Source organism: Bufo gargarizans, chromosome 3, assembly GCF_014858855.1.
Source record: "Bufo gargarizans isolate SCDJY-AF-19 chromosome 3, ASM1485885v1, whole genome shotgun sequence".
Taxonomy (NCBI): Eukaryota; Metazoa; Chordata; class Amphibia; order Anura; family Bufonidae; genus Bufo; species Bufo gargarizans.
In genome coordinates this window covers 393,803,297-393,814,882 of record NC_058082.1, presented here as the reverse complement: position 1 = coordinate 393,814,882, position 11,586 = coordinate 393,803,297, and positions in this window count along the sequence as shown.

The window sequence follows — 11,586 nt, the reverse complement described above, 5'->3', positions numbered from 1 at the left end:
ACCCTTCAGGACCTTGGACGAGTATACTCGTCCTGGAGCAACGGTACTTAGCGCTCCAGGACGAGTATACTCGTCCTGGCATTAAACTGTCTGCAGACATGGTGACAGCGCTGAGTGAGGGCTGTTACACACAGCCAGGCACCCAGGCTCAATGCCGGGGGGGGTCCTGTGACCCCCCCATATCGGCGATCGCTGCAAACCGCAGGTCAATTCAGACCTGCGGTTTGCAGTGCTTTATGTAGTTTCTGATCCCTGCGAAACCTAAAAATGGCCAAAAATTTTTTTAACCCCCCCCTGCATCCCTGAGTTCATTTATTTGGCAGAGTGCAGGGGGGCGGTTTGTGGGCAGTGCGGCAGTTGCGGGAGGCAGGCGGTGCGGCAGTTGCGGGAATTTTCATTGGTGGGTCAGTGGTATACCAGAGTGTCAGCACATTGCTGACACTCTAGTATAAACGGCTGACATCGCTGCGATGTCAGCCGTTTAGCCGTTTCACCCTTTCCATACCGCGGACCGCAGTATGGAAAGGGTTAAGTCAGGGAGCTCCCCCCCTCTGCCATCGGGGGGGGCTGCTGTGCCTTTGCAGCCCCCAGATGGATGGGGGGACAGAGGGAGCTCCCCTCCTTCCCCGTCTGCCACAACTGAGCAGGCGTCCTGCTGTCCATGGTGCTGAACAGATCTATGCTAAAAGCATAGATCTGTTCAGGGTAAGTAAAATACAGTACAATATATATTGTACTGTACTGTATTATACAGACATCAGACCCACTGGATCTTCAAGAACCAAGTGGGCCTGGGTCCAAAAAATAGATAATAAAAACACATTTATCACTGAATAAAAATTTAATTAAAAAAATACACTACACATATTAGGTATCGCCACGTCCGTAACGACCTGATCTATAAAACGGTAATGTTACTTTTATAAAAATAAAAACTATCAGGAAATTTAAATTTTGCCCACCTTACTTCCCAAAAAGGTAATAAAAGTGATCAAAAGAGTCGCATGTACGCCAAAATAGTACCAATCAAACCGTCACCTCATCGCGCAAAAAATGAGCCGCTACATGAGACAATAGCCCAAAAAATAAAAAAAAACTATGGGGACACTATAACATGATTCTTTTTTTTGTTTCAAAAATGATATTATTGTGTAAAACTTACATAAATAAAAAAAAGTATACATATTAGGTATTACCGCGTCCATATCGACCAGCTCTATAATAATATCACATGAGCTAACCCCTCAGATGAACACCGTAAAAAATAAAAACTGTGCTAAATAAACAATTTTTGGTCACCTTACATCACAAAAAGTGTAATAGCAAGCGATCAAAAAGTCATATGCACCCCAAAATAGCGCCAATCAAACCGTCATCTCATCCCACAAAAAATGAGACCCTACTTTAGATATTCGCCCAAAAACTGAAAAAACTATGGCTCTCAGACTATGGAGACACTAAAACATATTTTTTTTGTTTCAAAAATGAAATAATTGTGTAAAACTTACATAAATAAAAAAAATTGTATACATATTAGGTATCGCCACGTCCGTGACAACCTGCTCTATAAAAATACCACATGATCTAACCTGTCAGATGAATGTTGTAAATAACAAAAAAAAACGGTGCCAAAAAAGCTATTTCTTGTTACCTTGCCTCACAAAAAGTGTAATATAGAGCAACCAAAAATCATATGTACCCTAAACTAGTACCAACAAAACTTCCACCCTATCCCGTAGCTTCTTAAATGGGGTCACTTTTTGTGAGTTTCTACTCTAGGGGTGCATCAGGGGGGCTTCAAATGGGACATGGTGTCCAAAAAAACAGTCTAGCAAAATCTGCCTTCCAAAAACCGTATGGCATTCCTTTCCTTCTGCACCCTGCCGTGTGTCCATACAGCAGTTTACAACCACATATGGGGTGTTTCTGTCAACTAAAGAATCAGGGCCATAAATAATGAGTTTTGTTTGGCTGTTAACCCTTGCTTTGTAACTGGAAAAAAACATATTAGAATGGAAAATCTGCCAAAAAAGTGAAATTTTGAAAATGTATCTGTATTTTACATTAATTCTTGTGGAACACCTAAAGGGTTAAAAAAGTTTGTAAAATCAGTTTTGAATACCTTGAGGGGTGTAGTTTCTAGAATGGTGTCATTTTTTGGTGGTTTCTATTGTATAAGCCTCACAAAGTGACTTCAGACCTGAACTGGTCCCTAAAAATTGGGTTTTTGAAAAGTTCTGAACAATTTCAAGATTTGCTTTCAAACTTCTAAGCCTTGTAACATCCCCAAATAAAAATTGGGTTTTTGAAAAGTTCAGAACAATTTCAAGATTTGCTTTCAAACTTCTAAGCCTTGTAACATCCCCAAAATATAAAATATCATTCCCAAAATGATGCAAACATGAAGTAGACACATGGGGAATGTAAAGTAATAAATATGTTTGGAGGTATTACTATGTATTATAGAAGTAGAGAAATTGAAACTTGGAAATTTGCAATTTTTTACAAATTTTTGGTAAATTTGGTATTTTTTATAAATAAATTTTATTTATTTTTTACTTCATTTTACCCGTGTCACGAAGTACAATATGTGCCGAAAAAACAATCTCAGAATGGCCTGGATCACCACTTAAAGTGACACTGGTCAGATTTGCAAAAAATGGCCTGGTCCTTAAGGTGAAAAGGTGAAAATGAGCCGGGTTTTTAAGGTGTTAAGGAGTTAAAGCTCATCTACAGCAGTGAAAACAAATGGCTGGGTCGTTATGGAAACCTGAAGTAAAACTGTATGTGGAGGCTGAAGGACCTGAGAGCTTCTATTTGCTGATAAGAGTCATGTGATCAAGCTTCTATTGGCTAATGCATTTTTTGGGAATATCTCAGGATTAGTACGTCCTAGAGAACTGAGAGCTGTTCCAAAACCTTCCCAGAACCCTGATGGACCTGTTTGGCAAATTTTGTGATTGTTAATGCGACGGTGTGGATTCCTTTAGCGGACATACACACACACAATCAGCTTTATATATTACAGTCCTGATCAAAAGTTTAAAGTATAACCGTCATATATATATTTTTGGGAGTATTGGATTGTGGTGATTAATATCACCTTGGTGGCCCCATTTCAACTTTTCACTGTATATTCAATTACCCCTTAATTCCACATTTTTGTTCCCTGTACTGCCTATTTTTACCTATGCTTAAAATAGGGTTGCTAGGCATGTGTCACTACCAGAGCTTTGAGATGTTCTCACAGCTCTGTTTCTCCACCCCTGTGATGATGTCACTACTAGAGCTTGGAGGAGTTTCCTCTGCCCTGTTTCTCCGCCCCTGTGATGAGGTCTTTACTTTCTGTTTCCTTCCTCCCAGCTGTCCCTCCTGTGTTTGATTTCGTTGCCTTTAAATCACCCCTCCTCCTTTGTAGAGGTGCGGATTATACTTTTCATTTGAGCTGTATCTCTCGCTTGAGTATCTTCACCTGTGTGATATCTTTTCACTGGATCTGTGTTCTGCTGAAGCAAGTACTTCGGATATTGTCTGCTGACTTTGGATCTGTTTTCACTGCAGCTGCAGCTCCTCCAGTTAAGTGTACATTCATTTGTGATTTTCTGTTTGCTGGATCCCAGGTGACCCTGACTCCCTCCGTGTCTAGTGTAGGGAGCCGGTGGTCGTGTCCCCTCACTATTGTAGGGTGTTCAGGTGTTATATAGTCGAGGTACGAGGATATGCGATCATCCACCATTGGGGTGTTCGCATAGGCTGAGCAGCTTAGGGAGAGCTTTTAGGGTCTGACAGGGGTCACCCTTTATCCTCCCTAGTTTGGGTCCGGTCAGTTGCTTTTCACTGTGTAGGCTCTTGTTGCTCACTTACAGCCGTGACATTATAATCCGCCTAAACCGTCCTTTTTTGACATGGATCCGCTTTCTGACCTGGTTGACCGCATGCAGGGTCTTTCTTTGGAGGTAGCGGATCTCCGTCAATCTATGACTCAGCTTCAAGCATTGGGCTCTGCTCCGGCCCATGGAGTCTGTTGCGAGCCAAAGGTCTCACTTCCGGAAACGTTCTCCGGGGGCAGTGAGAATTTTGTTCGTTTCAGAGAGGCATGCAAACTCCATTTTTGCTTGTGTCCCCATTCCTCTGGTAATGAGGAACAGAGGGTGAGGATTGTCATCTCCCTGCTCAGGGGTAGTGCTCAGACTTGGGCTTTTTCGTTGCCATCGGGGGATCCCTCCCTTCGATCCGTGGAAAGATTTTTGTGGCCCTGGGGCAGATATATGATGACCCGGATCGTGTTGCTCTGGCCGAATCTAACTTACGTTTTTTATGCCAGAACAAACTGTCTGCGGAGCTTTATTGTTCTGAATTTCGGAGATGGGCAGCTGATTCAGGTTGGAATGATGCTGCACTCCGGAGTCAGTTCTCTCATGGTTCTCTCAGAGAGATTGAAAGATGCGTTTGCTTTCCATGAGAGACCAACGTCCTTAGAGTCTGCCATGTCATTGGCGGTACGCCTTGACAGGCGTCTAAGAGAAAGAAACGAGACCTCTCTGTCCAGTCATTTTCAGTCTAGGGACAGTGGTGCGGACTCTTTCAGTGTGCAGGGGCCTCATCCTCTCTCGGTTCCCTCTGTGGAGGAGCCCATGCAGATAGCTCGACTTGCTCCTGATAAAGGAGGATTTAGTCCTCAGAAAATGGTGTGTTTTTGTTGTGGGGGCATAGGTCATTTGGCTAATGTTTGTCCGTCTAGGAAATTCTTGAACTGTACTAAGAGTTATAATAAGAGAAGAACCTCAAAAGGTAAATCATCAAACTCTGCTTATCTGCTAATTTGGGCAAAGTTGATGTAGGAATTGATGCTTTTCCTCTGACCTGCAGTTCCCGTTTTCTCCTTTCTGCCAGGGTGGCGCTAGGGAGCAAAGTCATTTCTTGTGAAATTTTTGTCGCTACTGGAGCGGCCGTCAATCTTATTGATACTCAATTTGTAGCCATGCATGGTTTTCAGGTTTGCACATTGGAAAAGGATATACCTGTTTTTGCTATTGACTCTGCTCCACTCTCACAGAGATCCCTGAAGGGCATTGTTCACAATATCCGGTTAGCGGTAGGTGACACACATGTGGAGGATATATCTTGTTTTGTCCTTAACGGATTGCCTTCTCCTCTAGTTTTGGGGTTACCCTGGCTCACTAGACATAACCCCACTATTGATTGGCAACCAAGGCAAATAAATGAGAGGAGTGAGTTTTGTAAAGAGAATTGTCTCACAGTGATTTTTGCAGAGGTGTCTACTAAAACGGTGCCATCATTTCTCTCTGATTTCTCGGACGTGTTTTCCGAGAGCGGTGTTTAGGAGCTACCTCCTCACCAGGAGTTTGACTGTCCCATTAACCTCATTCCCGGCACCAAGTTGCCAAAAGTACGCCTCTACAATATCTCACAACCGGAAAGAATCGCAATGCGAACTTATATCTCTGAGAGTCTCGATAAGGGGCATATTCGTCCCTCAAAATCACCTGTTGCCACTGTTTTTTTTTTTTTGTTAAAAAGAAAGATGGCTCTCTGAGACCTTGCCTAGATTTTAGGGAGCTGAACCGTATCACGATTCTCGATCCCTATCCCCTTCCTCTGATCCCGGACCGTTTCAACCAAATTGTTGGGGCCAAGGTTTTTTCCAAATTGGATTTGAGAGGCGCGTACAACCTGGTCAGGGTCAGAGAGGGGGATGAATGGAAAACGGCCTTTAATACCCCTAACAGGCATTTTGAGAATCTCGTTATGCCTTTCGGCCTGATGAATGCTTAGGCCGTCTTTCAGCATTTTGTTAACAGTATTTTCTACCATTTAATGGGGAAATTTGTATTGGTGTATCTTGATGATATTTTGATTTTTTCCTCTGATGTTCAGACCCATCAGGATCATCTTTTTCAGGTTCTGCGGATTCTGCGGGAGAATAAATTGTACGCCAAGCTGGAGAAATGTGTTTTTATGGTATCGGAGATTCAATATCTGGGTTTTCTCCTCTCTGCTTCTGGTTTTCGCATGGATCCGGAGAAGGTCCGTGCTGTGCTGGAGTGGGAGCTTCCTGAGAATCAGAAGGCATTGATGCGCTTTCTGGGTTTTGCGAACTATTACAGAAAGTTCATTTTGAATTATTCCTCTGTTGTCAAACCCCTCACTGACATGACAAAAAAGGGGGCGGATTTTTCCTCTTGGTCGGAGGAGGCGCTTGCAGCTTTTTCTAAGATTAAAGAGAGTTTTGCGTCTTCTCCCGTCTTGGTGCATCCCGATGTTTCCTTACCTTTTATTGTTGAGGTGGATGCTTCCGAGGTGGATGTGGGTACGGCTTTGTCCCAGGGCCCTTCTCCTGCCAAGTGGCGACCCTGTGCCTTTTTCTCTAAAACACTCTCCCAGGCAGAGAGAAACTATGATGTGGGAGATAGGGAGTTATTCGCCATCAAGTTGGCTTTCGAGGAATGGCGCCATTGGTTGGAGGGGGCCAGGCACCCTATCACCGTTTTTACCGACCATAAGAATCTGGCGTACTTGGAGTCGGCCAGGCGTATGAATCCGAGACAGGCCAGATGGTCTCTGTTCTTCTCCAGATTCAATTTAGTCGTTACATTCCGCCCTGGGATCAAAAATGTAAAGGCTGATGCTCTCTCTCGCTGTTTTCCGGGAGGAGGAAACTCCGAGGACCCGGGTCCCATTTTGGCGGAGGGGGTGGTTGTTTCTGCTCTGTATTCTGATTTGAAGGCCGAGGTCCAGGCTGCCCAGACTGAGGTACCTGCCCGTTGTCCTCCTGGGAAGTTGTTTGTGCCTCCTGAGTTACATCACAAACTCTTCAAGGAACATCATGATACTGTTCTTGCTGGTCACCCCGGGAGTAGAGCCACGGTAGATCTCATTGCTCGGAGATTTTGGTGGCCGGCTCTTCGTAAGTCGGTGGTAGGGTTTTGTGGCTGCTTGTGAGACGTGCGCTCACGCTAAGGTCCCTTGTTCACGGCCTTCAGGTCCCCTTCTCCCGTTACCCATACCTTCCCGTCCTTGGACACACCTCTCCATGGACTTTATCACGGATCTTCCTCGTTCCTCAGGGAAGTCGGTGATCCTGGTGGTGGTGGACCATTTTAGCAAGATGGCTCATTTCGTACCCTTCCCTGGTTTACCCAGTGCTAAAACGTTGGCGCAAGCTTTTGTTGACCATATTGTTAAATTGCATGGCATTCCTTCGGATATTGTTTCCGATAGAGGCACGCAGTTTGTGTCCAGATTCTGGAAGGCTTTCTGTTCTCGCCTGGGGGTTCGGCTGTCCTTCTCTTCTGCTTTTCACCCGCAGTCGAATGGTCAGACTGAACGCGTCAACCAGAATCTGGAGACATATTTGCGCTGTTTTGTGGCAGAGAACCAGGAGGATTGGTGTTCATTTCTCCCTCTTGCTGAGTTTGCTCTGAACAACCGTCGTCAGGAATCTTCTGATAAGTCACCATTCTTTGGTGCATATGGGTTCCATCCGCAGTTTGGGACATTCTCGGGAGGGGCTCCCTCTGGTTTGCCTGAGGAGGAGAGATTTTCCTCGTCTTTGTCTACCATTTGGCAAAAGATTCAGAGTAATCTTAGAAAGATGAGTGAGAAATATAAGCGTGTGGCTGATAAGAGACGTATGCCTGGTCCGGAACTGAATGTGGGTGATCTGGTGTGGTTGCCTACAAGAAATATTAAACTGAAGGTTCCCTCCTGGAAATTGGGTCCCAAGTTTATTGGGCCTTATAAAATCTTGTCAGTCGTCAATCCTGTTGCCTTCCGTCTTGATCTTCCACGGGTTTGGAAGATACATAATGTATTTCACAGGGCTCTTTTAAAACCATATGTCCAGCCCACGGTGCCCTCCTCTTTGCCTCCTCCTCCGATTTTGGTTGATGGCAATCTGGAGTTTGAGGTTTCCAGAATTGTGGACTCTCGCATTGTCCGCGGTTCTTTTCAGTACCTCGTTCATTGGAAGGGTTATGGTCCTGAGGAGAGGATGTGGGTTCCGGTGTCGGACATTAAAGCCACTCGCCTCATCAGGGCATTTCATAGGGCTCATCCTGAGAAGGTGGGTCCTGGGTGTCCGGAGTCCACCCGTAGAGGGGGGGTACTGTCACTACCAGAGCTTTGAGACGTTCTCACAGCTCTGTTTCTCCACCCCTGTGATGATGTCACTACTAGAGCTTGGAGGAGTTTCCTCTGCCCTGTTTCTCCGCCCCCTGTGATGAGGTCTTTACTCTCTGTTTCCTTCCTCCCAGCTGTCCTTCCTGTGTTTAATTTCGTTGCCTTTAAATCACCCCTCCTCCTTTGTAGAGGTGCGGATTATACTTTTCATTTAAGCTGTATCTCTCGCTTGAGTATCTTCACCTGTGTGATATCTTTTCACTGGATCTGTGTTCGGCTGATGCAAGTACTTCGGATATTGTCTGCTGACTTTGGATCTGTTTTCACTGCAGCTGCAGCACCTCCAGTTTAGTGTACATTCATTTGTGATTTTCTGTTTGCTGGATCCCAGGTGACCCTGACTCCCTCCGTGTCTAGTGTAGGGAGCCGGTGGTCGTGTCCCCTCATTATTGTAGGGTGTTCAGGTGTATATAGTCGAGGTTTGTGGATATGCGATCATCCACCATTGGGGTGTTCGCATAGGCTAAGCAGCTTAGGGAGAGCTTTTAGGGTCTGACAGGGGTCACCCTTTATCCTCCCTAGTTTGGGTCCGGTCAGTTGCTTTTCACTGTGTAGGCTCTTGTTGCTCACTTATAGCCGTGACAGCATGGTCCGTCTATCTGTTGAAGGACGGAGGACGCAGAAGCAGGCTGCGTTCAAGGTCACGTTACTGACAGCCAGGTAAATGATTAAAGCCAGGTCCTCCCCAGCAGCTGATAACAGTGCCTGGGCTGTGTGCTCTTCTCCCTGTCCCTGCACTTGGCAGACTTGGAGAATGCAGAGTCGAAGCAGCGAACAACAGGGTAGGGAGATCTGCCATCTGCTCAGTGTATAAATGAAAGCAACATGTGGTAAGAGGACCCCTTTGTGCTGCAGGAGATTAACCCTTTAGGGGGGAGGGCTCTGGTTACTGACACTTTTGGGGGGCTATTGTTAGTGGCTAGCGAGGGCAGGCGGTCTTAGCCTCAGGGTGAGGGCAGTGGCGGCCATCTTAACTGAATAGGGAAATTGCAGTTTTATGCAGACTGGTTGCTAAGGGCTGAATCTTATTAAATATGGGGTAAGTCAGTCTAATAGTAACTGATTCTGGAATATCATGTTATTACTAACTACATATATGAAAATTGAAATTAGGGTCTAAATGTGACAGTTATCCTTTAAGACCACTTGAAAAATGGCAAAAAATCATATTTAGCATGGCTGGATCTTAGCACGGTTCCAAGTAGAGCTTCAACATGCAAAAAGAAGAAATGGGAGTGAGACTATACATTTTTGAGCATTCAATTTAATGAAAACAACTAATAAACTGAAACAGGCTCTTTTTCAGCTAATCAAAAGTTTAGGACCACAACTCCCAAAAAAAAACGAACCCCCCCCCCAAAACAGAAATACAACTTCCAAACATGAACTCCGTAATGAGTAGCTCTGTCGTTATTGTTGATCACTTCAAAAATTTGTTTCGGCTGCTTGATGCAAGCGTTTCCATGAGGTGAGTGGGAACATTTCTCCAAGTGGTGAAGACGGCCGCACAAAGGCCATCTAATGTCTGGAACTGGTGTCCATTTTTGTAAACTTCCCTTGCCATCCATCCCCAAAGGTTCTCAATTGGATTTAGATCAGGGGAACATGCAGGATGGGCCAAAAGAGTGATGTTATTCTCCTGGAAGAAGTCCCTTGTCCTGCGGGCATTGTGTACTGTAGCGTTGTCCTGTTGAAAAACCCAGTCGTTACCACACAGAGGAGGGCCCTCAATCATGAGGAATGCTCTCTGCAACATAGCCAGACATAGCCAGCCGCCGTTTGACACCCCTGCACTTTCTGAAGCTCCATTGTTCCACTGAAGGAAAAGCACCCCAGACCGTTATGACGCCCCCTCCACTGTGGCGCGTAGAAAACATCTCAGGTGGGATCTGCTTGTCCTGCCAGTAACGTTGGAAACCATCAGGACCATCAAGGTTAAACATTTTTCGCAAAAGAGAATAAAACTTTCTTCCACCTTTGAATGTCCCATGTTTGGTGCTCTTTTGCAAAGTCCAAACGAGCAGTTCTGTGGAGTTCAAGGAGACGAGGTCTAAGATGCCGTCTGATGGTTATGGGGCTGCAGTTAGCACCAGTAAGGGCCTTAATTTGGGTCGAGGATCGTCCAGTGTCTTGACGGACAGCCAATTGGATCCTCCGGCTCAGTGCTGATGAAATTTTTTTGGGTCTTCCACTTGACTTTTTTGTTCCATAACTCTCCGGATTATTTAAGAAATTCCAAATGACTGTCTTACTGCGTCCCACCTCAACAGTGATGGCGCGCTGTGAGAGACCCTGCTTATGCAGTTCAACAACCCAACCACGTTCAAAAAGGGAGAGTTTTTTTGCCTTTGCAGTCACAACGTGTGACTACCTGACAGAAAATGACAATGAATCCACATCTTTGCACAGATTTGGCCTTTTAAAGGCATGTGGTCCTAAAATTTGGATCAGCTGAAAAACAGCCTGTTTCGGTTTAATCGTTATTTTCAATTAATTGAATGCTCAAAAAATGTTTTGTTGAAGCTTTACTTGGAACCTTGTTAAGATCCAACAATGTAAAATATGATTTTTTGCAATTTTTCAAGTGGTCTTAAACTTTTGATCAAAACTGTATATATATATATTGTGGCAATGTGAACATTGAGGTGTTGTTTACACCAGGAGCGTGTCACCAAGGGGCTCGGCCTTGGTGGAGTAAAAGCCCTAATCCAGGTGTCAACTAAAGTAGTTGGGGGACACCATATAATGTAGCTGGTTCAGCTATTTCAGGGCGGGCTTTTACTGGGAACAGGCAATGTGTTGGGTGGGTGCCTGTTCCCCATGCTCCAGTCCGGGACTTAGGGCATACTCATGTCCAGGGATCCTATTTAATCCCGCTACTGGATCTTGGGTGTGTCTCACTCTGGAGTGTCTTGTGAAGCAGAGTCCTGGTGAGGCTCTGTGTGAGTGGTCTCAGCCGGGTGGGCTGAGGGGCCACGAGGCTAGGCGATAGCCTGAACTTTGGGGGACGCGATGACGCCTGTGAAACAACAATCACGAGGCCAGAGTTGGGAGGACTACTGGGCCACAATCCCCCAAAAGGTATTGAAGTGTCACAGCCTGGAGGTTGCTGGACTGAATGGCTGAGGAAAGCCACATTTGTGTTCCATGTGTGAACAGGGCTCTCTAGGTGAGTCAGGGATAGGCTTATGTGTTTAGCTAAAGCCTAGTCGGCAAGGGTTTGTTATTTTGTGTGGATGTCATACATGATAAGTTGAATCTGCGACTTCTTAACCTGTGCTTTGCTAAAGTGTCTGAAATAAAGCAAGAGTTTGGACATTATAATCGTGTCTGCGAAGATATCTGTGAGAATGACCGCTTGAAAAGAGACGATCTCCAACAATT